Genomic DNA, 27,251 nt, shown 5'->3' with positions numbered 1-27,251 from the left:
TGCGGTTTCAAAAATATTTTATTTTCTGGAATAGCCATCATGTCTCAGCTTGGTGTTGGCTGCCTCTCTCCACGTGGGGAGGCAGAAGCTATGACGGGACAACACACAGAGGCATTATACAACACACCTGCAAGACAGAATGATGGTAGCGTTGGAGGAGGGTGTATAAAAAGCTCACCAGGGTGCATACGGACAGGACAGGGGGGGAGGGTGGGCGTTGCCGGGTTGCACACCAGCGAGTACATTCATGGAGACGTACACGCCCTGCGAGGCAGGGCCCACCTGAATTGTCAATCGTGTTTCCCTCAGGTCTGAAACGAAGCAGAGGAAAAAGAGCTCAAAGTCCTTCGTGGTGATCCGGACTAAGGCAACCCAACGCTTGCCCCGGGTCGCCATTCACAAAGTGCCTGATGCGTTGCGGAGAGTCCAAATGTAACTAATGCTTGGTGTGTTTCTAGAATGGTCCAGAACTCTCTTATTCCGCGTGCAAAGTCTCCAGTCTGTGTCTTACGGTGTTTTTCATTCCTTCCAGAGCATGGTTTCTACTCCTGGCAACAGACTGACAAAAATATTTGTCAACAAGGAGGAATGGGGACTTCCTTGGGTCTCTTCCTTGGAGCATTTGCTCTGCGCACCGGAGGAGGCCAGAGAGCCCTGGACGCAGTCCGTGTCCCTTTCTTTTAACAGTATGGATTGCTTCTGAGATGACAAGGGTCAGGCCCCCGCTGCGCCTACCTTATTGGTGGTATAATCTGAAGCCGACTGTCCTCTGAAAGTCTCAAGCCGGGAATAAGAGGAGACACTTCCGATGGGCTTCCCTACGGGCGTGGGAGCCCCTGTGAGTTACGACTAGGCACAAGGGGAAGGCTGATGAGAACCTCACAACGGAGTGGGCCAGGCGGTGGGCAGGGATGGCTGCATGGGACCACAGGGGTGGATGGAGGTTCCGGATGTCAGCATTGGCCCCGGAGGAGACACTGCCCGTGAGTCCTGACCGCCTGGTAATGGCTTGGCAAGACGAGTGACAGGGGGATGGCCTTCATCCTCGTCGGTGGTCACCGCACCCTTCACCCCCACAGTGCAGCTGGGACGGCATGCGGGCTGGCAGTCTCCAGAAAAGGGCCGAGAAGTGACCTCCAGGGATCCACCCCTCTACACTGGAGTCCTGGCCTGCCGGTGGCCCACGATGGAGATGTTCTCATAACCTCTTGGCTCGCACCTGGAGAACAGGTGAACAAAGGCTCCACCACCACCAGAGCTCTCCGTCCCTTCAGGGGCCCTAAGTAGGGTCGAAAGAGAAAGAAAGAAAACAGAAGTGTAAGGGGAGAAGCAGTGAGTTCCCAAAACATGCTCAAATCAAAGAGACTGGGGCTCCCTGGAGAAGGAGCTAATTCCAAGAGTAGGGCTTGGAAGACGCAGACTTTGCCTGGAACCTCTTGTAGTGCTAGAAAGCAAGGAGATGCTCAAAACCCAAAATGTTTGCGGACTTCTCAAACGGAGACGCAGCAGCCAGCCTGAAAGAGACCCCAGTGGCCAACATTGGACCATTTTGAGACTGAAATTGAAATGCCACTGGGTTGTAACCCAACATGTAAAATAAAGAGCCACAGGAGTCCGTCCTGATGTAAATCCGTGATTGCATATATTGATAAATGAGCGAGACCAATGTCCCACGCAAAAGGATTCCAAGTAATTTATAAAGAGACTCTACCCTCAAGAAGGTAAATTCTTACTCCTTAAGTGTAGACTGGACACAATGACTTCCTTCCAAAAGATATGGGAAGAGGGAGAGAAGTTGGATCAATACCTCCTCAGCCAGGTGACCATGACCAATACCCCTCGTGGTAAGTCATGTGGATAGTAGGCACCTTGGATAAAAAGTGCTGAAAATGGCATTTCATCCTTGTGTCCTTCCTCTCAAAAAACCAAGCACCCAGTATGTTTATGGCAAAAACAGCATGCCAGTCCCCCCAGAAGACATCCTACAAAATGCCTGGCCAGTCCTCCTCAAACCTATGTAGGTCATCCAGAACAAGGAATCTGAGAACTTCCTTGAGAAACTGCCTGAAAAAATGTCACAACTAAGAGGAACCTAAGGAGACATGAGAAGTAAAGAAATATACTGTCCCGGGACCGATAAAGGGTGTTAGGAAGAACTAGTGATATCCAGATAAAGTTTGGAATTTACTTTAACAAAAATGGCAGGAGGAGGCTTGACATGGGTCTTTAGATAAAATTTTCCATTCATAGATCATTTCTCTTCTGCATAAGGCTGAACCAAGTGGAACCAGGATCCAGCCATCTGGAATGTCTGAAGCTTTGGGAGACATTCCGTGCAGCATAACAGGGCCTTCTGGGTCCCTACTCCTGTCAGGTCACCCAAAAAGCCAAGTATCCATGAAACAAGCACATCCCTCGGTCATGTGTAAACCCATTCAGGTTGTATGGGCATGCCCCCTAACCCGGAACAGTTTTGGTCAATAATCCCACATGAAGAAAGCAACCAGATGGTCGATAATGTTCTCTGAGGACACTTGGCCAGGTGGACAGCTGCCTCCACTTTCACCCCTGCCGACCACCAGCCCCTCCACTTTTGGCAGAAAGTGGCACTAATTCTGATCATGGGGGACCAAGCCAGACCCAGTGCCTGGGTGTCTCCTCCCTGTTCCAGGTGGCGTTACCTTGGGCATGATGATGAGGTCTCAGTCGCTTCTGGTCCCGATCTGTGGAGTACAAACTATAGACTGCAGACCTTCCTTCTCTGGGGCATGGAGTGTGTGTGCGTGTGTACTCTTTCCTTGCCCTTCAGAGCTCACTCAAGGGTGATGTCCCCAGAGAAACCTCCCTGCCACTTCCCATCCCAGTCCTACTTGGGTTCCAAGGCCATGTTTCTGAAGCACAGAGACTGAGCCGGCTGCCTACCAGGTGTTCCGTGGCATCCTGCCCAGACTTCTGTTCCACCATGGATCAAAATGTACCACTGTTATCAAATAACCTTGCCATCTCCCCAACCGGGAATTGACACTCAGACAGTAGAAGCCACATCTGGCAAATAACTCCTGGAATATGGAAGGAGCTCAGGAAAGGTTTAAGGGTCTACTATAGGATGAATTGTGTCCCCCCTCAAAAATGCCCATGTTGAAGCCCTAAGCCCTAGGATTTCAGAATGGAACTGTATGGGGATACATGGTCTTTGAAGAGGGGGTTAAGGTACAATGAGGTCACCAGGCATCGATCGTAATCCAATAAGACTGGGGTCCTTAGAAGAAGAGGACTTGAGGACACAGACACATACAGAGGGATGATCGTGTGAGGACACAGGCAGAAGACAGCATCTACACGCCAAAGACAGAAGCTTCAGCAGAAACCAGCCTTGGCCCCACCTGGATCACAGACTTCCAGCCACCAGGACTAGGAACAATAAATGCTTAAGCTACCTGGTCTACGGTACTTTAATGATGACATCTCTAGCAGACTCACACATGATTGACCCGAATAGCATATAAAGCAAAATTCGAGCTCTACTATCCGGTATGGTAGCCACTAGCCATGAGATTACCAGCATTTAAATCAACACAATGATAAAACCGAAGCCCTCAGTGAATGTAGGTACCTCCACGTGCTTGGTAGCCCCATGTGGCTGGTGGCTCCCATATCAGACAGAGGAGGTCTAGAGATTTCTCCCTCATCATGCATCCTATTCTTGACTGGGTTCCTCTTCTCTGACCCTAAAGGAAGCACTGCTTATCTCCTCTGCCTTTGTGAATCTGCAGTCTTCTCCCAGCTGTCCCCAGATGGAGGACCTCGGATGGTTGTCTTGTCCCTGGTGGGGCTATGTAACCAAGTGGGTCCACACTGTGGTCCATGTGAGGAAGGAAGACCACATCCATGAAGTCCTATCCATGTGTAGGCCACCACCTAGAGCTCACCACATCTCCTGTGAGCATGTAAACCTTTGCCCCCCAGACTCTGGGAGAGTGGGACCAAGACAAAGGTGTTTCTTATAACAGTAGCCACTGATCATTTTCCCCCACTTTGAAAGACCATTTAGTTTCCTGGACGCTGTCCTGGCCAAGGGCTGACTCTTCCAACACATCACGATTTGGAACCTGCAACTTTGCCAGAAATAGCGTTGTTATAGGATTAATCCAATGGAAGTCCTCAGAATGTGGTGTTACATAATTCTGCCCTTCCCCCAAAGACAGGAGGTCCTAATTCCTGGAACCTGTCAGTGTGGCCTTACGTGACAAGGGCGGTATACTACAGATGGAGCAAAGGATGCGAGATGGGCACGGGATTCTGGGGTGTCCAGGTGGTCCCAATGTCCCAGCCGGGGTCCTTCTCGGAGGGAGGCAAGAGCATCAGAGGAAGGAGAGATGGTGTGGTCACCATCCAAAGGCTGGAAGAGGCAAGGAAGGATCTTCTCTTAGAACCTCCACAAAGAATGAGTGCTGCCAGCACCTTGATTTTACTCCCAGAAGACTGCCTTTGGGATGCTGGCCTGCAAAAGCACAAGAGAATAAAGTTTTAGGGTGCTACAGTTGTGATGACAGGTCATGAGAACCACGGGAGGCAAATGCAGATGTTATCGTATATGCGAGGCAGGCCCAGAGTCTGGGGTTGCCTGTACCATCTGACAGCATGACATCATGATGGTCCCCAGAATGACCCGATCTGCGTCATGCCTCTTTTTTAAAAAATGTTTTAATCATTCAGCTCTGTTCTGACCTCTTTGTCTCAAATCCACCATCCCAGAATTGGAGCAGCCTTTCAGATTGGGGCAAGATCTGTTTCCTGAGAACATCTGGGTTGTATGTGGGCAGGGGGCTCCCCCATGCCCTGTCCACCTGTGACTGTGCTCATTCCAGTCTGTAAGCCCCAGACCAGCCGCAATAACACGACTTGATTTCCCACGGCCCCAGTGCCTGGAGCAGGTGGCCACAGCTCCTCATTTCCAGGTCTACCATTTCCTCCAAACTGGGTGTTTTCATAGATTTCCTTTCTCCGTGAAACATCTCAAGGCGTTTTCGCATAGGGACCCATCGTTCTCGGGTAACGGTCAGATAACACTCAATAAGAAGGTTTAAGGTGTGGGACACCTTCGTGGATGAGTCAGGGAAGTGTCTGTCTTCGGTTCAGGTCATGATCTCAGAGTCCTGGGATCAGGTCCCGCATGGGGCTCCCTGCTCAGCAGAGAGTCTGCTTCTCCCTCCGCCTTCTGCCTCTCCCCTGCTTGTGTTTGTGTTGCCTTGCTCGGCCGATTAAATAAATAATCTTTTAAAAAATGTTTAATGTGATACCCATCCCTTTGACTTACGTGCAAATTTTATTATGTCTTTGTCCAAACGTGAGAGCACTAGGGTACACACACACACACACACACACACAATCCCCCTCGGGTGACAATGATCAGCATTCCTGCAGAGAACGCAACGTTCGTTAAAGACCGGCATCGCACGTCTTACTCCTTGAGCCCGCTAAACCGCCAGCCAAAAATATACCCCGGGAAATGTCCAGTGGGATCAAGAGAGAAGCCATCATTCTGGAATCCAACGAGTGACAAAACGGGGCACCCCAGATGATTTCTAGGTTAGGATCTGGACCTCCCTCGTTTTTGCTTTGTTCGCAGACAGAGACGCGGTTGGCTGAAGTTCCCTCCACTGGGGATGCCGCCAGGAGTGGGGAAATGTAGGCCCCAAAACAGGTCACTCGGCTCGCAGAGAAAGCAGCTTCTCTTTATAGCACACTGGACTAAATAAAACTGCGAGTCCGGGAGATGCGGCCTAGGGGACTGCTTTTTTTTTTTTTATTCCAGGAGAAGAATAATTATTTCCTAAATATAATTCCTTTGGTATAAGACAGCCCCTACTCATGGCTCAGCACCCTAGAAACACAAGGAAATGACAAAGAAGAGGAGAAAAAAAAAAAAAACAGACGCGGGGGAAAACCTCTAGTTGCTCATTTCTGTTGTTCACAATGAGAGTTTAGCTTCTCTGGATGTTAAGAATCCACGGATCTGGCCAACCTGCCTAAAGAAAAAAGCAGAAAATGGAAAGAAAATAAATAAACACAAAAGTGTCTAAGTTCGGTCCATTTTGCAGGAAGGTGTTGCTCATGTTTCTTGAAATCACAGCGTTATGCAAATCCACAATACGTACCACAGAGTTTAATAGGAAGCCGGCATTAGGGTCCCAACACCTAAGAAATTTGTCTCCGAAGTATGGGAAAAAAGAAATATTAACCTCAGTACACAAGAAACGTGGGAGCACGACCATGAACAGGGCTGTGTACCTGGACACATTTGTTTACGGGGTTGGACATCCAAAGGCTTTCAGCTTGTCCCCATGAACGGGAGGAACAGGTGGTCCAGAATGGACAAAATTTATGATAACAGGCGGAGTTGTGCACACGTGCGTTTGGCTCAGTCCCGCTGGGTGTTGCAGGCCAGGTTCTGCGCTATCTCTCGCTGACGACTCGCACGGGAGCAAACCCAAATGCGGGAGCATGTTCCCTGCCTCTTTCCTGACTGCTCAGAGGCAACGGTGAATGCTACTTTGTTACCATTTGTTCCCCACAAGAACATCCAGTTCCACAGCCCATTGGAAACATTTGCTTCAGAAAGGATTCATTGTTGCCTCTCTACCTGTCTGCCTCCACCACCATATTCAGGCCGCCCTCTTGTTTTTTCTTCTTGTTGTCATTGTCTTGGAATTTTTTTGCCGACAGAGGATGATGTCGGACTTTCCCATTGTGGTCAGCCCGGCAAGAGGCGCTTCTGTGGGTGTCAGAACGGTAAGCGACGACGTATTGGGGGATGAGGTCATTGAGTTGTCGTGGGGATTCCACTTGGATGCCCCAAACGTGCTGGTCATGCAGGAGGAGACAGTGACATGCCCATGTGCTGGGTGCAGACCATCATGCGTCGGGAGAGGTCAACGAAGGGCTTCCTCTCCATGGTGTCTGTTCATTCCTTCCGACGGCGCACCGCGATCGTCTCCTGGCACCCATCTGTGTGTGCATGCACACAGTAGGTCCCACAGAGGAGTAGGCGGATGGAAAGCAAGGTTTAGTCTGCTCAGATGGTGAGTGGCACCCAGTGGTGTGCAGAGAGCCACTGCAAACCCCTGGACTCCCTAGGGCATAGCTCATTCCCGTGGCAGGGAGGCTGAGGTTTTGCCAATCACAGGGAAAAAAAAACAAAAAACAAAAACCTGGCAGCACACCCCAAATGATGGGAAACAGTCTTCACCACACCGGAGGTGCTCAACGCATGCCCGGTCCTTGTTCCCAGGCGCTACACGTCGTACTTGGAGGGAACGTGTGAATGGACAATTCACAAAACAAGTGTACTTGACCTTTCCCTCTGGGCCGCCCACGGATTCAAAGGACCTTTAATACCTCCCGGTATTTTTGGAACGCTTTTGGAATGGACTCCACGCCCTGCCTAGCCCTTCCCTTACGCTCACACGGTTTGGAGCTTAAAAGGCGCGTTTATCAAATCGGCTTCCAAACTCCTTCCCCTCCTGGGCTCGGCTCCGGAGGGCGCTTCGGGGTTTTCCAAAGCGGCCGGCCTCCTCCTGGAAGGCCCGGCGCGCGCCCACATGTGGGGACTCACAGCAAAGCTGCGGGAGATCCAGGCGTGGGTGCGTCCCTGCAGGAACGAGCAGCCCCCTCTGGAAGAAGCTGGGAGCTCCTGGTGAAGGCATGGGCTCAGAAGGTCCCACAGCCGCCCCATGACCTGTTCTAGAGGGTCGCCAGCCCAAACGTGGGGTGGGGGGCTTATGGGAGGAGCATCTTTTTGGAACGGGAATGACTCATGAGGCACGGGAGGTGTGCAGCTCATTGCACAGGACTGTTCCTCTCTGGGATGGTTGCTGGATTCTCGTCCCCGCCCGGGAGGTGCTGGCTGGCTCTGGGACACAGGGATGGGGAACACGGACAGCCGCGTGTCCCTGCACCCCACCTGCTTCCCGTGCCCTGCAGCCCCCTCCCAGGCTCAGACCCCGCCATGCACATTCTGTTCCACCTTCTCAAGAGCTTGACACAGAGGAGCAACTTGGAGCTGCGGCGCGGGCTGGCTCTCCTCCCCTGGCAAGCATCTCTGAGCTCTCCGCGACCTTTCCGCCTGCCCGCATTTCTAAGAGGCATCTGCAATGCAGCCCGGCTCGAATGTGAGCATCCGTGGCACGGGAAGACACGGGAAGATCTTGCCACGGTGAGAGATCTCCTGAAACCCCTTCACGGGGGGGTTGCATCTCCTGTTTAATCCCAACATAGGTCTGGAAGCAAAGATCAGATTGCCCACCTATGCTCTGAGCCCCAACATCCCTTAGCCTGAATCCTAAAACGTTCCCTTCTGCCCAACAAGCTCATCTACTAGGGACGTGAGGACGGGTGGTCTCTTCCCCAATGATCACTTTGAGGAACTTCACTCTCATCTGAAGGACGACCGACCCCTTCGCAAATGTCGCCCACATCCTGCTGGTCCTGGGTTCTTGATCGTCTGTTTTCTCTCATCTCACTTTGTAAGCAGATCAAAAACACTTATTTCTACTAATTATTCTCCCGTGGACGCTGAGGGTCGTAGGTCGCCCATCTTGGTCCCGTTGGAGACCCTCCAGTTTGGGAAGGAACCCAGAGACCCACAACCCTCCCGTTCAGGGAAAGAGACCCTAAACTCTACGGGATCTGAAGCCTGATCCCTCAGGGCTCGTACACACATTCTCAGCTTCACATACATACCCTGTATTTCCACACTGTTCTAGAACAAGTGTCTTTTCTTTGTTTTTTTGGTTTTTTTTTCCCTTGCACAAGGAGCATGACCTGCAGCTTCCAAAACACGGGCACAGTCTTAAATTCATCCCTCTCGCCCGGCTCTCCATAGGGACAAAGAAACAGCGCCCGAGTGGTCCATTATTTTCCCAATAAAACCTGTGTGTGCGTTACCGAGACATACATACTAAGTGGTTATTTCGTAATCCATAAAAAAAAAAAAAATTAAAAGAGAAACACGATCGCCAAACCCAAGTGAGCAGCTGAACCTAGACATGGAATGGGAAAGTTTGGGGGGAAAAGTAATGGATGTGAGATTTCATTTACACACACACACACACACACATGTGCGCGCACACACACACACACCGACGCGCGTGCCTGCAGGTCAACAGCCCAGAGACGATCGCGGGTTGATTTTCTTGCCATCTTGGGTAAAGGACACCACCTTTCTCCTTGGAACCTCACATCCTGGACTCAGTCCCTCACCCTGAACTACGAGATAGAATTGTTATTTATAGGGGATCGTGCTTTGGGGTGCGGTCCACGCGGTGCCTCTGGTCGCCCTTAGAAAAGGAGGAAACTGAGACGTTGTACAGGTACTTCTGTCTTGGGACACAGTTTCCTGCTCTTCCCCAATTATCCCTGTACTTGGATTTGGGTTCATGTCATATGGGACCTGAGACTGATGTTTAAGGATTTTGAGTGCTTTGATATGCATGAACTTTCCCTGTTTTGTTTTGCCTTTTTTTTTCTTTTTAGGTGTGAGATCCCCCAAATGGTCAGCATGATTTAGTGTCCCAAGGTCCCCTGATGGACGTGACAAGGAACGGGGCGTGCGTTTCCCAGAAGCAGAGGGAGGTCTCACGTGAGCATGAAAGGCGCCCCATCTCCAGCCTGAAGCTACGAGGGAGAATCTGGCACTGACCACGGACGACCCTGCCCGTCCCAGCCGAGTGATCTTGGGCAGGAAACCACCCCCACCGGCCTTAGTTGCTGTACCTGACGTGGGGACTGTGTGCAGTGCTCTGGCCTCTGCCCGGGGACAGGGACATAGATCCACAGGGACACCAGCTGAGAAGGGCTTCTGCGGATTCCCAAGGGGCTCTGCGAACGTGGGTCACTCGGATGCACTTTGTCTACAGGGCTGCGGTCCTAGGATGGGCGGCCTGGGGTCCGTCTGGCCTGGGGGTTCCCGTTCCCCTAGCAAGTTCATCCGTCACCTTGGCAATCATGCCACCATGAACCTTTCGGCACAGGAGGTCCTGACCAGGCGGCAGGGACCTCTCCCTTCATTGTGCATGGCTTCCGTGGGTCCATGGTGAGTCCCTACGCGATGGGGAGGCATTCTCTGCGAAAGTGAAGAAATATCTTTGACGGGGAGGTGAGGCGAGTGCGGACGATGGACAGATCAAAGGAATCAGGAGCTGGAAAGAAACCATCAACTACCGTGGGCAGGTCGTAGGTCTCGGTTAATTAGCCGTAGGGACCGACCACCCGGCCACATGGAAAAATCCTGGCTGGTGTCCGTTACGTAATTTCCGACTGTTTTAATTGTCCCCGTGTGTTCTCGTCCCTCCCGGTAGTGACCAAGCCTCCCCACCCCCCCAACAACGTCCATCACAATTTCCTCCGGGGGGGGAGGCTCTCCCCAGAGCTACGCATCCGATGCCGGTCCCTGCCTCCCGCTTCCCCCGACTGACGAGCCCACAGGGTATGTGTTGGGTATAATTTTGGATCCTGATTCACGTGCTGTGCGTGGGATGCAGACGTGTAGAGCTCCGCTGGCCTTTCCTGCTCTGCGGGAGCCTTGCCAGGGCCCCTCTGTTCTGGGACGTGGTCGCCACGCTTCTACGCTTGGTGGGCTAGCTGGGTTCACCTTGTACCGGGGAGGCAACGCGTGCCGCCTTGAAAGATCCGTCACAAATACTCCGTCCGCTGTGGTATCGCGGGCTCCCTGGGGACGGAGTTGGTTTTCGGGTGTTGGAGCTGGGGGGTGTGTACGTGTGCATGCGGAGGGGGGCCATGGGGAGATGTGGGGTTCCGGGCAAGGCCTCCTAGAGACACACTGTGTCCGTCACCAGGGCCAGCTCCAGAGGATCCCGTAGGAACGCTTTTCCGCCGGGGACACGGTTGGGGGGATGCCTTTGCAAACCTCTCTGCATTCTCTCAAATCCTGTTTCTGATCCTGCAAACGGGGCCTCCCCGCCTCTCCCCCTCCGCCCCTGCCTCCTCCTCGCACACTGGATCCTGGAACCATGCCTTCCCCTGTTGCAAGATCCCTCGCCGTCTCCACACCGGCGCTAACTCCGGGAGAAAAAACACACTGCTGCCAGCCCTTCTCCTGTTCTCCGCAGCCGCCCCAAACGCACCACATCAGACCATCTCGTCCCCTCGCGTCTCCCTTGGGCTCCCGAAGAATGTTCCGGGGACAGCAGTCTCTCTGCGTTCCCCCCCCCTCCCCACCAACCCCTTAACCCTCCACTGGCTGGAACTGGTGGATATGAAATGGCTTAAGGGGAGTGTGCAGCGTGGCACAAAGCACGACTTGGCCAGCCCCCGGCCCCGGGGTGGGCTGGTAGGGGACAGCTCCCGCAGGAGCGCGGGGGACCCACGCCACCGCCCGCCTGTCCTCATTACCCAGGAAGACATCCCAGGATCCGCAGACGCATACATTGGCAGCCTGTTAAAGCGGGGTGTTTTTCCTCACAGGTTGCATTTCGAGATCTGCCTTCAAACGGAGGCATTTTTTTTCTCTCTCTCTCTAACGAGCTATTTATTTAAGTCACAAACTTGCTCCCGCGCGCTTGGTGGAGGGCAAAGCCGCATTTTGGTCCCATCTGTCGCCCTCCTCCGGGGCAGGGGTGCGGGGACTGCGAGGCGAGCCCCCTTCCTGAGCTCTAGGCACCCCCTGGGTGGGGGGCTGCCCAGCGGCGTGAGCAGGGCGCACCAGCCTTCCGACCTGTTCGCAGTTCTGTTGGCCATGGCGCGTCGGAGGTGCCCCTCGGTGGCGGCGGCTCGCGGTTGCGGGGACCCCCTCCCCCGCCCCGCCTGGCCGGTCAGGGGCTGCGGGGCTGCCTGGGAGGGGGACCTGAGCGCTCGGGGCCCCGCGCCCTCGGTCGAGGCTCCGGGACAGGGCTGTGTGCGGCACGCCCCGTGCCCCCCGCGAGCCCGCTCCCACGCGGCGCAGGTGGCTTCATGAGACTGGCGCGCCCCGCGTCCTCGGACCGCAGGCGCCGGCGGGACCCGCCGGGAAGGGCCTCCCGGAGCCCCGCGGGGAGTCCGGGCGCAGCGCCCACCCGGAGACTGTCCCGCGCCCGCACCCCGCGCCCCGGAGAAGTTGCGGCTCCTCGCCCGCGTGCACTCACCCGCTCTCCGCGCTCTGTCCCTGAAGGTCACGGCCCGGCGGCGGCGGCGGCGGCGGCGGCGGGCGCGCGGCGGGGCCCGGGGCGGGGGGCGCGCGGCCCCCATGCCCGGCGCGGCGGCCCTCGGGGCGGGGCGCCCTCAGCGCGGCGGGGCCCGGGCGCCGCGGGGCTCAGATGCCGTGGTCGCAGTCCACATCGCGGCAGATGTACCAGAGGATCACGTAGAGGATGAGCAGGATGGCGAAGATGAACAGAGCCACCAAGATCGCCTTGGTCACCGGCGAGATGAGCGACTGCATGGCCCCGGTGGGGCGCGCGGGCGGGCGGGGGGCGCGCGGGGGCGCGGGGCGCGGCGCTCACGACCCCCGAGCGCGCCCGGAGCCCCGCGCCGGCCCCGCGCCGCATCCGCAGTGCTCCGTGCTGGGGACGGGCGCCCGCGCTCGGCCGCGCTGCTGGCTCACCGGGCCCGGCGGCCGCGGGGCTGGGCGGGCGGCGCGAGGGGCGCGGGCGGCGGGCGGGCGGGGGCGGCGGCCATGGGCGAGGACGCGGACGCGGGCGGGGAGCGGGAGGCGGCGCGCCCGCCAAGTCCCCGCGAACTTGGGCGGCGGCGAGGCGGCGGCGGGCGCGCGGTGACAGGTGCAAGCCCGGCCCCGCGGGGCGCAGCGCGCGGCCGAACGCGGGCGGCGGGGGGCGCGGGGGCGAGCGCGGAGGGGGGGGTGTGTGTGTGCGCTGCGGCGCGGGGCTCCTGCGCGCGACCCCTGCGGCCCGCGCCGCCCCGAGCCCTGGCGCCATGGTAGTTTTGGGGTGGCTCGCGCGTCCCTCTTCCCGCGCCAGCCCTCCGAGGGGGGCCCCTTCTTTCCTCTTTCCGGAGCCCCCTCCCCTCGTGCCGCCGCTGGCGCGCTGCGCTGTCATTAACGGAGGAATGGCGGGGTTGGGGGGGGCGGTGGTGGAAAGGCGCACTCCTCCCTCCTCTGCCCTGGGGAGGGGGCTGCGCGGTGGCATCCAAGTGTCTTCTCGCTGACGCCCCTGGGCAGGAGAGGGTGTGAGGGAGCTGGGACCCAGACGCAGGGCTTGCCTAAGGCAAGGGGGCTCGGTGCTCTGTGATGGATCAATGAACAGCTTGGGGCGGGGGCAGTGGACCTCCAGCAACCGGGATCCAGGCTCCTGAGACCCACAGGAATCCCCCTTCCCCAGAACACACACCGGGGTCTCTCACCCTCCGGTCCTGGGCCCTGGGGAGGAAAGGAGGGATGTTGCCCCCACTCTTTCTCATACACACACACACACACACACACACACCCCACATGCCTGTCCTGCGGTCCTGCTGCATTTAGGGCGGATGCCTTGGTGGGCACTTTACTAGGACCCTGAGTACACAGAGGAAGCCGAGGCAGACCCTAAAAAAAAGGCTTATTCAGAAGCTCTGGGCCAGAGAGCTGGTACCCACCCAGCAGCCTGGCAGCCGGAAGGTTCTGCACGGTCCCGGATGCGGATGCCTTGAGCTAGGGGTGCAGGACACGGGCCCTGTGGAGGAATCCAGGCACGCATGCAGCAGACGAACCCCACTGCCGTCGCTAGGACACACGGTCCAGGTCCGAGAAGCTGTGAGTCCTGTGTCCCCACCTCCAGCCCCCAACCCCAGGGACCCAGCACTGCTCAGGCATGCTTGAAGAAAGTTATCGTGGCCGTCTGCTGAGCAGAGGCCAGAGAGAGGCCGCAGACGGGCAGGTACGGACCCCACCTCTGCTTCCCCAGGAAGGCCGAAGGAGCCAGGGGTTGTAGAGTCTTTGTCTGCGCCCCACACTGACTATAGGTCCTGGCATCATCCTTGACCTTCAGAGTCTCTCACAAAGATGACCCGACCAGACCCAGGTGGAAACAGCATCCCGGTCAGACCGCAGCTGAGGGGGGGTGCAGGAGAAGGTGCCCTGAATCTGGGGGGCTGCATCGGTCCGGCGTGGGGAGGGACACCTCCGCAGTGGCCTCCACACTGGCTCTGGAGTCTGGCTTCCTCTCCTGCTGGTCCACGCGTGCACCGCAGCGACTGCTCTGGGCCCAGACGGCATAGGAAAGAGGGTACCCCCTTCCCGGAGGCGGCACGGAGGGAGCCCTCCACCAGCAGCACACAGCAGCCAGGACGGCCGATGCCAGGGCTGCTCTGTGGTCTGCGGAAGGGGACACAGGCAGAAACGGGAGGCGAGGGACCGTCTTTGCAAATGCAATGAGCCGCCAGGACACTTCTAGTGGGGCTGGGGGTCCTGTTACCATGCAGGTCCCCAGAGCTCCAGCTTCCTGCTCTGAGAACCACCTGCCTTGGCGGCCTCTAGCTGCTCGCTAGCCGAAAGAAAACGGATCCTGGGGTGTCTGTGCTCCTTGCGTCTCTGTCTTGCACACACGTCCTGCTCCTGTTCCTCAGGCGTGTGCTGAGAAGGGCGCTCCCCCTTAGCTCCTGACATGGCGAGTGGAACTTGGAATCTGCAAGAGAGCCACGACGGAGCCCAGAGCAAGAAAGGACGTCCAGGGGCAGGGAGAAGGGAGAGGCAGGTGTCCCCAGCAATGCACCGAGATACCCAATGGCTTTTGATTCTCTGGTTGTGGCCGGTCCCTGCCTGTTGTGTGCTGCGGGTCTGGGTCCTTTCAGCTGATTCCCACAGCAGCCTTAGTTTGGAACATCGTGCGGTGCGCACCGGAGAGAGCTGTTGCTTCTGACCCGTGTGTCCATGTCTGCCCCCTCGGGTCCAGCCTGCTCCATGCCACCGTCTTCCCAACTAACTCATGCACCGAGGCCTCCTTGGGGCTCAGCTGCCACGTTACCCTGCCCTGGGATGCACCCTTGCTTTTCTTCGGCAACCCCCCGCTGCTTCCCGCACCCCTTCCTGCAGGAAGGCAACATTTCGGGAGAACTGGCTCTCCCCGGAGTGAATTCCTCTGGAATCAGATCAATGCTAGGTCCATAAAGCAGAACCTAGGAGCCACCAGGAACTCTCTATGTGCGGCTCGGTGGTGTTTTCTGTACCCTGCAGCCCCCCCCCCCAGATGGGGATGGGGAGTCTGTTGAGGCCCATCTGGGTGATGACGGTTTCCAGTCACTAGCCTGAACACCTCTTGCCCCCTCCGTACGTCAATCCCCCTGAAAGTGCAGGTCAGACCCTGCAGTGGCTACGTCCGTGTAGGTCAAATATGCACGTGTCCCCATCCTGCTTTGGAAATGTTCTTGAAACTGTGGGTCGCGACCCACTTGGGGATTGTAGAATCCATTCAGTCGACGCAATGAGATTTTTTTTTTTAATCCCCTGAATTTTAAAAGAGCAGAAGGTGCTACGTGGGGTGAGCCTGACGGAAGCCAACAGTGTTTGCAAAACACCACGCAGCAGCGGGGACACCAAGAGGTGTAGACACTCAGGGATGGGCGGCAGGGGAAGCGAACCCGTTCACTTTCCTTCGGGTGCAAGGGAACCTAGAGGTGTTCTTGGTCAAGCAAAGTGGTGAAACCACTTTGTCTTGATATGAAAGAGGAATGCAGACCATCCTAACGGGTACATTTTTATCTTAGAGCACAGGTGCATTTAGAAACTGGCCGGCGAGGAGATTCCTGAGCTTGGGCAGACAGGCTGGGGCAGCAGAGGTCCCCCAGGGACCAAAGTCTCTGGCACGACCCAGGAAGGAGCTGAAAAGGTGTCTTTGTTGGTGACTGGCAACACACGCAGTGGCCACGGGCCAGCCGGAGTGTGGCGTGGACCTCAGGCCAAAAGGGTCTCCGTGCCAGTGCGTTGGAGCAACGTGCGGATTTTCCTGAAGGTCCTACAAGTCTTCGGGTGAGTCTTGGAGGACGCTGGGAGAGGTCCAGCGTTTTATATAACAGCTTGGATACCGTTCCCGAGCGGTTTTTGGACAGTCTCTCTTGCCTCAATTGCCGCAAGTAATCCAATAATAATTGTTTCTCCCCAAGCTTTCCTTTGAACATGAAAAAATGTGAAGTTTTTTTTTTTTTTTCTTTAATCATAGGAAGCTTGCCCAAATTATTCTGCATGATTGTTGTTCTGGAGAGCAGCTGATCTTGGGGCCTCGTCTCCAGGGGTCTGGAGGCCGCGTTGGCCAACGTTCAGCATCCTTGAGACGTGGGGAGGTGGAGGAGCCAGCGCCTGGCCCCACAGGGCGTTTCCAGAGCACTGGATCTGTCACACGCCGGTTTGTGCTTGAATTTGTGGCTGGACAGTGCGTGTTTAAGGGTCATGTGAGTGTATCGGGGTCGGGGGAGGTAAGGGCATTGAAATTAGTCCTTCTTTGTTGACTTGTGTGCGTGGTGATGATGAGAAGGAGGAGTTACCTAAAGTCTACATGGTGACTCAGGTGCAAACATACTTGGTATTTGAGGCCAAGATGTCAAGCAAAGGGTAAAAACCAACAAAACTTTGCGAAGGGACATCGGAGTTTTGCACAGGAGCGGGATGTCGGAATTTCTCCAGGAGACTTGGGTTGCCTTTGGCCTTGGTGGCTCATGGTTCCTGCTTGGCAGTTGGGAACTCTGGGAACTCAGAACTGACGCAGGGACCACCCCCTGACAAGAGCGAAGGTCTTATGGAGAGGCTCTTGGTAAACGTCAAGCCACGGTCTGCATGGGTCTCATTTTGGTCTGTAAGGGGACACTCTTGGTGTTACAAAGAGTCGCATTTACAGGGAAGCAGAGGCCGTGCATCTGCCTTTTAGGATGGGCTAGATTCACGAGGGAACATGTCTTGCATTCTTGGGATGGCTGCGTTGTCCCCAAACGCACATTCAGGAGACCTGGCCAACAGGAATGTGAGTAGTGTGTTAACAGAGCTCTTGCCCGTTTCCAACTTCAGCGCGTTTCGTTTTAAACTTTACCCCAACAGCCATGGGTCAGGGTTGCATCCTAATAACTATAGGAAAGGAAATATTTTATTTAAAAAAAAGAGAGAGAGAGAGAAGACGTTGGCCCACCATAGCTTCAGGATCATGAAAAGGACCCAAACACCCAAGGCCAGATGCTCCCAGAGATAAGTCAAGACGCTGTGGGTATATCCTACACCGTCGATGTCCGTCTGTCTTTACTGTCAGCTCTTTTTTCATTTTCATACGGTTCATAGTGGGGAAAAAAAAATCTGGACGTTGACAGAGCTGGGGAAAACCCACAAAGCCGGGCCATGTGTCGTATGACGATTCCAAGCTTCTGAAATTAGACTGGCATCTCTCTCTCTCTCTCTCTCTCCCATCCTTTTTTTTTTTTTTTTTTTTTTTTGCAATGTTTTTGTTAAGGACTGTGGGATGCTTTCTGGAAGAGGTGGGTTCATGAAATGTGCATTGAACCTAAGTTAGTGTTTTTCCATGTCTCCATGTCTGGGATGCAAGGGGCGTTTCCACTTTGGGACGGACACACCTTGACCAGCAACATGTTTATTTGAGCCCTTAGTTGACCGTGACGCTGAGACGTCCAGCATCTTAATGCGGCTGGCTGGTTGTATTGTCTCCATGGTGCTTTTTTAAAAAAAAAACACACATTATTTATTTGTTTATTTGAGAGAGAGAGAGGAGGAAGAGGTGGAGGAGAGGGACCGGGACAAGCAGAGTCCATGCCTCACAGTCTGAGTTGCTGCCCAGAATCAGACGCTCAGTGGACTGAGCCAGCCAGGCGCCCCCGTCTCCATCTTTAAAATGTCTACAAGGTTTCGGTGATCATCAATCCCAGTTGACGTACCAGCATGCCCAGTGCACGATGGGGAAATCTCTTCACCGCGTGCTCACAGGTCGGGAGCTTCCCGATGGCGCAACGCTCTCCGATTGTGACCGGTCAGGATTGGGTGTTTGTCCATATTTCATGGCGTTGCCCTCGGGCAGATGGGGATGCTGGCTTGCCACCGAGTGCGGGATTGGGAAAAATGGACAGTCTGTTGCAGAGTCGTTGGAGGAAAAGGGGGGAGCGAGAGCCGACCGCCATGCCGACGGGGCCTCACGTGGCTTTCTGAGACGCTCATGTAGGAAATCGTACTGGAGCACCCGTATCGATACTGAAAATCAGGGGGAATCCTGCAAAGACAGAGCGTCGACCCGCCCCCTGGCTGTGTGGGAAAAGCAAAGAAGAACGTGGAAGGGAAAAGGCCACGTTTGGGACGCGCGCCTCACCCCCGCCCTTCCAGAGAAACCGGGACAAACCAGGGGAGCCGAGGGGATGTGCCTCGTGGTTTTATCACTTTGGGTGTTGAACAAGCAAGTTTCCGTTCTTTGCACACGTCACATGCGTTCATGGAGGGATCCCCACGTGGCCAGCATCCCTGAGCTTCGGACACGCGGGGAGGGAAGGTGGGAGGCACGCCAGTTGGGGGGGGGACATCAGAGTCTGGGAGACTCGGGGGGTAAAAGCAGATACGATGCACTAATCCATCACCCCATCACCCTTCACGGTGCTCTATGCATGTTACAATATTTCCCATAAAGCCCGTCCCTATGAGGTGGGCCATATGGTCTCCCTTCCCCAACCCCTTAGCTAAGAGAGCGGCCAACAGGAGGGGGTCCTCTATGGGGTTTGAACCCTGCCATTGCTTGGTGGGGACCATGGGAGAAGTCATTCAGGGTTACTGGATGATTACGTTCTAGTTCCAAAAAGATGTTAAGATGTGGGCCAGCACCGACGTGTGATTTTGGAAACTCCCCCGTCCTCAACCCCAGTCCTCAATGGGCATGTCTCGAGGCAGACCCTGGGGCTCCTGGGCAGGTATCTGGGCAGACGCTGTCTATTTTCCCCCACGCGCAGGGGCCTCTAGTCCTGCTCCTCTGGCCGGCTGACCGCACCGCTGCTCCGTTTCCTTTCGGGTTAGGGAGACGCTCCTGCAGAATCATCATGGGAGGGTTTGGGTGTGATGGAGACCCGCGGGGCTGACGGTCTCCGGAAGATGCTCGGGGTCATGGGACGAGGGGACACGTCCCCTTCGCAGGCTGAGGGCCGCCCTTGGAGACTCCGTTGGGTTTCTGCCTGTCTGAGGGCTCCATCTAGCGGTCCCGCAGGGCGCGGGCCGCCTGCCTCTTCCCTTGGGTTTCCTGCGGGGTTGCGGGGGGAGCTGTCGGAAGCCCAGTTGGAGGAGGGTGCACGCCTGCCCGCCTGTACTAGGTTGCCGGGCCCGGAGACCACCTGCAAACGAGCATGTGCCCCCTCTGTTCAGGGAGGATTCGCCGTTTGGGAGGTGGGTCGCCCCTGCAGAATTTCCGCCTTTTAAGCTTCTGTTTTAATAAACCGAACGTTCTGGGAATGTTGCAGTGGGATCTTGAGAAGGTAGGGAGGGGTTCGGAGATGCTTGGGGGTTCAGTCCCCCTGCCCAACCCAAGAAGCACGGCAGGGCGCTGGTTTCACGTCTCTGCTACAGCCGGCTGAATGGAAGGAGCTGCCCTAAACCTATATGCTAGATGTTGCAGGGGACCTCAGTCACTCAGGAGATGACGGTGACCGGGGAAACCTCTAGCGGGGTGGCCACCTCCCAGCGCCAAGGGCTCTGCGTCTAGGAAAGGCATCAAATGGGAAGGACCATTTTCCAAGCCGTCTGAACTTGCAGCATGACTCAAAGGACTAGGGGGCCATCGGGAGGAGTGGGAACCCTAATAACGAGAAGACTCATTCCCAGAGCAAAATTCGTCCCGATTGGAATTAAAAGCAGACAAAGAGTGAACAGTGTGGCGGGTTCCTCAAAAGGTTAATGGTGGACATACCTAGGGTGCTCCTAGGGGTCTACCGGGAGACAGAGAAGACACGTCTACCCAAAACCTCATGCCCATGTACAGTCATATTTACAGCAGGACGGTTCACCGCAGCTGAAAACTGGGAAGCCACCCAAGAATGCATGGATGGATGAATGGGTTGAGAGAATAGGGTCCGTCCATACAAGGGACGATGAGTCAGCCCTGAGGACCACAAACTCTGACACCCACCGACACAAGGATAGACCTCAAAAAAAGAAAAGAAAAGAATACCGTGCCAAGGACAGAAGCCAGATACAAGAGCCCACAGAGGATTCCATGAGTATGAAAGGGGCGGAAAATGTAGACCTACCTACAGAAGGTCCGTCCGTGGTTGTTGGGGGCATGGGGACGAGACGAGATTTCTGTTCCTAGTGTAATGGTGGCCCAGCTCTGTCCATGGACTGGAGTCCAGTGCGTGGTGGCCTTACAATGGGTCAACATCAAGGTGTTCAAGTAGGTCTCCACAAGGCTGTTTCCCAACTCTTGCGACCCATGACGGGGGGACGTGGCTGAGGACGTGTGTGCCCATTACCAGCAGGAAGGGTGCTAAGGGGTCAGTCACCGCGTTCCAGACCAGCTGGTGTTCCGTACACGAAGAGACGTGGTGCCTGGTGTATCAGAGTGAAGGACGCTATTCGCTTTGTGGGTTTTTTTTTTTTTTTCTCATCCTGTCCCAGCTTGATTGAGCTGTAATTGCCAAATAGAAATGATAGGCATGTCAGGTGCAGAACTTGATATTTGGGTACGCACGCTGAAATGGCCAGAAGTGAGCTGACACTTCCGTCACCACAGCGAGCGTTTTCCTTCCTTTCTTCCTGTCTCCCGTCCTTCCTCCTTTCCGGCTGTGGATGTGTCTCCTTTCGCCATGGCCACAAACCACTCCCTTCCACACCGTGAAGGAGAACCGCGCTCTGACGGTGGACCATGGGCCTTGTTCTTGGCTGAGTTCTTGGCCGCCTGACTTCCCATCACGCTACAGATGACACACGGTCATCTGCCTTGATAGGCAACGAGGCAGCCCAGAGGACACCTCGCGTCCACAGCTGGAGGCTGCCCCACGGGCAAAAAAAATCAAAGTGCATCTGGTCCTTTAGATGTGGAAGGAGTTCTGAGAGCTCAGAGTTCATGTTTTTATGCATGATGCCTGGGAAAACCAAGTGGCTTGACCGAGGTCTCCACCTGCTTGGAGATGGGAGACACTGAGGGTTTCTGATGACTCATTGTGGCAATGGGCAAAGGACCACATGGTTTTCACTACTTATGGTTTACCAACGTCCAACAACAGTGTAGACTTTCCCTCCATTAATACACTTAAAGCGATTAAAATGGTGCCCCTAAAAAACCACCAAGCGCATTCCCAGCCTGACGACCACATGGCTCCCAGTGGGTCCTCCATGATGGTGGAGTCACCAGACTAACCGGCCCCTCTCTCCACCTTCCTCCCGCTTCATTCGCCTTGGACATACCTCCCGCCAACAAAAACCAGGGTCGCGGCTGATCGCCGCAAAATCGTAAAAATCATCAGCCACTTTAACATCTCAAGACTGGGGTTAGCCCTGGGGGGAAACCATAGGATTTTTCAGAGTGCTGCTGTTCTGATGCGTTTTATAGAACTGTTCATGTGTTTTTCTAGAACCGTTTCCATGGTGGAGGGTGGGAATCCAGTCGGTGGTGGTGTTGGAAGGGTCCCAAACTGAGTGGGACTCACAGTTACTATTGTAATGTGGCGATTAGATTGTAGTCATGGTAAGAGCTGAAGCTGATTCCCACGGGACATGATGACCATAAAGTCACCATTGTCGCGGACGCTACGATAACCCCAACAGGTGGGCACTGCAGAGTGGTGTAGACGTGCAACTGAGTCCTGTGAGGAGGGCACAGGCACTCAGGAATGGCTAACTTCGGGCGCTTTGGAGACAGAACCCCAATCCCATGCTGGTTTGTCCTTACCTACAAAGCGGACTCTCTTGGTCCGTGGGGGATGCTGTAATGGGATTCCACGGACTGGTGGGGGGGGCTTATAAAGACGTCTCGTCCTGGTAGTTGTGGAGGCTGCACATCGGAGATGAAGGCATGTGCAGATTCGATGTGTGCTGTGAACCCCCTTCCCGCGTCACAGATAGACTTCTTCCCATTGTGTCCTGACATGGAGGAAGGGACGAAGGTCCTCCCTGGGGTCTCTCCAATGCCTTCATGGGGCCCCATCCTCATGAGCGAATCGCATCCCACCAGAGAGAGCCCAGACCCCACCTCCTAAGCCCATCCCACTGGGGATTCAGTATCGCACATACGGATTTTGGAAGGACACACACATTCCATCCTCATCGTAGACATAAGGGACCGACTCCTCAGGGCTGTAGTGAAAATAAAATAAGTGTGCGGAAAAGGTTTAGTAAGTGGTGCTTAATAACTCCTCCATAAATATTTAATTGTTCCTGTTAAGATGTGCAGCTCCCATAGGAAATAATAAAATCATATCATAGTGGGTTTGATCGCTCCTATGTGTCAAAGAATCTGTAGAAGGCTGCATGGCGGCTTGCTCAGAATTCGGTCCACCTCTTCATCCCTGTGACCTGGGAATATGATCTTTTATCCCAAAAAATGCCAGGAAGGGAAGGGTCTGAGATGAAGGTATCCCAGATCAGGCTGGTCCGAAATCCAAGGACAAGTGCGTGAGCGAGACAGAGGAAGACAGACCCAGAAGAAGAAGGAAGGACCCTCTCTTGGAGCCTCTGGAGGGAGTGTGGTCCTGCGCCGCCTGGATCTAGGACCTCTCGTCTCCACAGCTGGTTAGACGTGAGTTATTGTCATCTGCTGGGTTTATCACACTCTGTTATGTCTGCGCCAGAAAACTCCTTTAGTGACCATAGATCTCCGATTCTTGGAAACTGGTTTGGTGGAACTCTTGACTATATCTGGACCATCTTCTACATAATTTCCACTTGTCCCTAAAGACAGTAACTCTGGTCGTCCCCTTGGGGGGCACTGCCTCATTGGACGCTGCCTTGACCGGATGTCAGACAGGCATCGAAAGCAAGAGGGCCCATCTTCTGCTCTTTGTGGAGAATGTCAGTCGGGAATGAGGGAACCCTCTCTGCAGCGACCTTAGAAGAACCTCTGGTCACCATCCGGACATCTCCACGCGTGAGACGGGGCCCGAGACCTGATTTATTTCACACCCCTCACGTCCACCATTGGCCGAGGCCCACCCAATGTCCATTCACCCAGTTGGTACTTCCAGCTCTTAGTCACTCGTGGGCACGGGTCGTCATGGAATTCACATCGTGCACTCGGTGTCCACACTCCTTGGGTTCCCTGGCCGTTGCCTGGAACTCCCACATGGGAGGTTCCCCGTGGAATCCTATGGCCATTGCTCCCCACCCTTCCTGGCCACGTGGTGTGCTTCCTGACCGTGGTCTGGTCATTGGGGGGCCCCAGCCCTCCGGGTCTGCTGTGGTTACTCATGCTGCACTTTCGGGGGCGGTCGGTGCCTACTGTGTTCCTACAGCGTCCTGTGTCCTTCCCCCTTCTCCCTCCATCCGAGGCCACCACTTTAGAATTCTGTGCTTCTGCATCCAAAGTCGGGACCTCATGTTCCTGCTTCCGGGCTGGATGCAGGGGCATAGCCGCCCTATGCACATGCCTCCAGATATCACCTGTTTTCCAGTGGGTTCCACCACCCAGCATGACATGACTCATAAGGCAGGCGTCCTCTTCCTCCGGTGACAAATACGCCCCATGAACTGGATGTCAAGGAAAAATCGGTTCTCGGCCGTCAGTTTCCTTCCAATCCCCATGGTACTGAGATGTTCTGATTTGGAGAGAGGAGAGGTGACTCTTTGTCACCAGACGGAGTTCCCTCTTTCCTATAGGAAATAGAAGGAGTGGCAGTCATGCTGCTCTGACCCAGTCATTCTGAGCCTCTAACAGAAAGGAGTGACTGAACTCTGTCTTCAAAAGGGCAGGCATCTAGCTCATCGGGGGAGACCTAAACGCCCATGTGCTGAGCTGTGGGGTCACTCCGATGAGTTAAGGACACGGGAAGCCGTCTTTCCCATAATTTCTGTGCACTGAACGCATCTCCTGGGCTTCCATGAGGAGCTTCCAGAACAAAAACACAAAACGGTTCTTCTCTTGACTTCCCCATGCCGTCATGTGGGGAGCGGAAGGAGACTCGTGAGAATGGAGGTGTTGGGTTCAGCAAGGAAGGGTGAGTGAGTGATCGGAGCCCAGGTCCCCAATCTTCAGGAACGTGTAGGGATGACCTTGACCTCCAACTGGAGATGGGCAGGTCTTCTCACTCTTCCCTTTACAAGAGAACTTGTAGATGTTTCCTGCAAGCGTGCAACGTCAAGACTTCGAGGACCTCCCCCCGTTTTTTCTCCAGAGCAGAGCAATGTGTCTGGTGGGGACACCCCTGGGCGGTCTGCTGGGAGCCACCTGGATCTTGAGATCCAGGCGTGGCATGTGCGTGTCTTTGCTGTGCGGGGAGATGGGCAGGTGACATGGAGGTAGAAACACATGACCTCGGCCAACCCAAGTCCATCTGCCCGGTGCAACGGAGACATCAGGTTTGTAGCAAGCAAAGGGTTTACTGGAAACAAAGTCAGATAAGGGGCTGGGGGAGGAAATTCCTGGAATCCAGCCCCATGAGGGGGCAGAGGACATGTGTTTTGTAATCACCGGGGTTGAGATTGGGCACATCTGGGTGCAAAGGGGAGGAAATGTAGGACTACTCATGAGGAAATGGAGGTACGAGCATTGGGAAAACATATATGGGGTATACACCCCGTGTTTGCTGAGGGGTGAATACTTAACCCCACCAGGAGGCAAAATTCAGCCTCTGAGTCAGAAGGTTATCTGAGGACAAGGGGAACGGGCTGTGGGTGTCCTCCCAGAACTGGGATAAAGCCAGATGGGGTCTTGGACTCCTTATCTCTGGTCAGGAATGTTCCTAAGCTGCAACCCTATCATCAGTTGACCTTGAAACCAGGTTTCTGTAGAGCCAACCCCCGGGTTTGTGAGTGGGGCCTGAGAAGACATGTTAGCTGAGGAAGGAGACACAATTCTTTGAAAAACATTTTTTTTTTTTTAGCTCGTTTCAACCTCATTAACCCTATGGGGCATGGTTTTATTCCTTCTTAGTCATGCATCCCTGGTGCCCGATGGCAAAGACCCAGCTGGGAAAGGGCCGATGTTGCCAGTACCCGTTGTGAGTCATTCTGCGCCTCTTAAAAGTGACTGCCCAGCAGAGCTTTACAGAAGAGGGAAAGGTATCGTTATTTTTCTTCTCAACGAGACTAGCACACGGGGACAAAGAGGTTACGTGGCAGACGCCTGTGGCCTGGACCTTATTTGGAAACAGGGTGTTTGCAGATGTGATTAAGGGAAGGATCTGAGATGAGCTCATCCTAGATCAGGGTGGTCCTGAATCCAATGACGGGTGTCCTTGTAAGAGACAGAAGAGGAGACACAGAGGCAGAGGAGAAGTCACATGAAGGTGGAGGCAGAGATGGGAAAAAATTGGCCACCAGCCTAGGGACCTCTGGAGCCCCAAAAGCTGGAAAAGGGAGGAAAGACCCTCCCATGGAGCCTCAGGAACGAGCAGAGCCCTGCCCCATCTAGATCTCAGCATCCATGTCCCCCCGGGATCTCAGACTTCTGGTGTCTAGAGCTGGGACAGGATGGGTCTCTGATGTTCAACGCTACCCTGTTTTGGGTCCCTTGTCACTCAGGGCAGCCCTAGGAAATGCACACACTTTTCTTCTTCCCTCAGTACTTAGGTCTGTGAGAAAAGAACTTGTAAATGTGCTTTCTCAGCATGTACATGAGCTAGCAGATCTCCTAAGTGGAGACCTTCTCAGAGGCTTCAGGCCACGTGCTCCAAGGACAGTTTGGTTTCGGCCAAATAGAACAAGGCTTTCTGTGTCCTTCTCCCAAAAGTTTCTTGTCTGCGGAAAGTACTGAATGTCTCCATTGTTGGTGTGTGCCATCTTCATCTGCCTGTGAGAAAGGAGTTCTCCTCAGCCATCCCGTTTGCTCCCAATGTGGACCACGTCCTCTCCCCACGTGTCACACCGTGGACGTTTCTATGTGGTGTCTTACGCATGGAGGGAGGTCTCTCCTCTTGTGGACATGGTCAGAGAGCATTGTGCACAGGCTGTAAAGGAAGGAAGGAACTGGATTTTGCTCAGGGAGTAGGTGAGGGCTTTGTCCTTGGTATATGAAATCCTCATTCTGGAATGTTCTTTGACGGAACGTTCCAAGGGATGCCGTTCACCACGTAACCTCCCCCATGAATCCAATGCCCACCTCCCCATCTGATGCCTTCACTTCTCGTTGGGTGTCAGCAGGGCAGGACACATGCAGCTCTGATTCGGGCTGTCCATGCCTCTCCAGCTCTGTGTCTTCAGGAGGTCCAGAAGGTCCATGGTGCTACCCAGGTGTCCTCGGGGAAGAGGGAAAGGCCAGTCTTGCTCTCTCTGCCTGTCTCTGTCTCTCTCTCTCCCATACATCTCTTGATCTCCAATGTTCTCCTTCCATGCAGACTCCCCGACCTTGTTTCCTCTGGAAGGATGAAGACCATGAGTCTACAGAAGACGGTGCACATCTTCAGACAGTTGACCTCAGAGACCACCTTCCAGGTCTACTGCAGCTCTACTGTGTCAATAGCGTCTAAAAGTCTCAACCACCCATAGCAAGAGTGTTTCCTGTGATAGGGGTTTGAAGGAAGCTCAGTAAGTCATGTTTTGTTGGTTTTTGTTTTTTTTAAACCTGGTCCGTTGAGATAAGCAATTCCGCATTTTCTCTTTGTTGAGGTTAATGTAGAGCATGAAATCATCCATAATATCTGGCTTGCTAATAACATGTAGCATGGAGGCCGCTGGGGGCAAGGGAAGATTTCAGAGGAGGGTGTAGGTCTTGGGAATGCCAAGGCCACCTGACCACTCTGCCATAGGAATGCCTTCAGAATTTGCCTACCCCGAAGCTTTCTTAGCCCAAGCAGCTGCCCTGTGGTCTGAGAGATGTATGCATTGTCCCCTAAGCTGTGTTTAGCAGGACTCATAGAACACACAGGTCAGCAGGTTGGATCGTCCCTGTAATCGGACTCTTCTATTTTCTGGAAGACTCCTTGCCACACATCACTTGCTTGAGAAACAGTGATAAAGATGTTTGATTATCCTCAAGCATCAATAAAGGTGAGTGCAAAAAGGAGCGAGGGGTCTTCGTCTTTGAGTGTGGACCGCCTTGACTTCGCCTCTCTTTCACCGTACAGTCTGAAGTCATCCTTTGTCCTTGATACAGGGAGCTGGCTATCCATTTCCAGCATCTCTGCTCAGGGAAGCTTTGCAGGGAGTCTGGCCCCCA

The 27,251-nt window shown here is 54.7% G+C and overlaps 2 long non-coding RNA genes across 2 annotated transcripts; one reads left to right on the top strand and one right to left on the bottom strand.

Annotated features, from left to right (window-relative positions):
* Nucleotides 1-12,209, bottom strand: LOC309855802. The gene is made up of 2 exons (XR_014306998.1): nt 12,141-12,209; nt 1-1,279 (listed from the first exon to the last, which is right to left on the bottom strand). It is a non-coding gene; the product is annotated as an uncharacterized lncRNA (long non-coding RNA).
* LOC309855801 lies at nt 10,412-27,070 on the top strand. The gene is made up of 4 exons (XR_014306997.1): nt 10,412-10,486; nt 15,691-15,952; nt 25,029-25,156; nt 26,431-27,070. It is a non-coding gene; the product is annotated as an uncharacterized lncRNA (long non-coding RNA).
* Nucleotides 27,071-27,251: the final 181 nt, after the last annotated feature.

This window comes from Mustela nivalis, assembly GCF_964662115.1.
Source record: "Mustela nivalis genome assembly, chromosome: X".
Classification (NCBI taxonomy): domain Eukaryota; kingdom Metazoa; phylum Chordata; class Mammalia; order Carnivora; family Mustelidae; genus Mustela; species Mustela nivalis.
The sequence above is the reverse complement of the archived record's forward strand: the minus strand, read 5'-3'. Positions and strand labels throughout refer to the sequence as shown.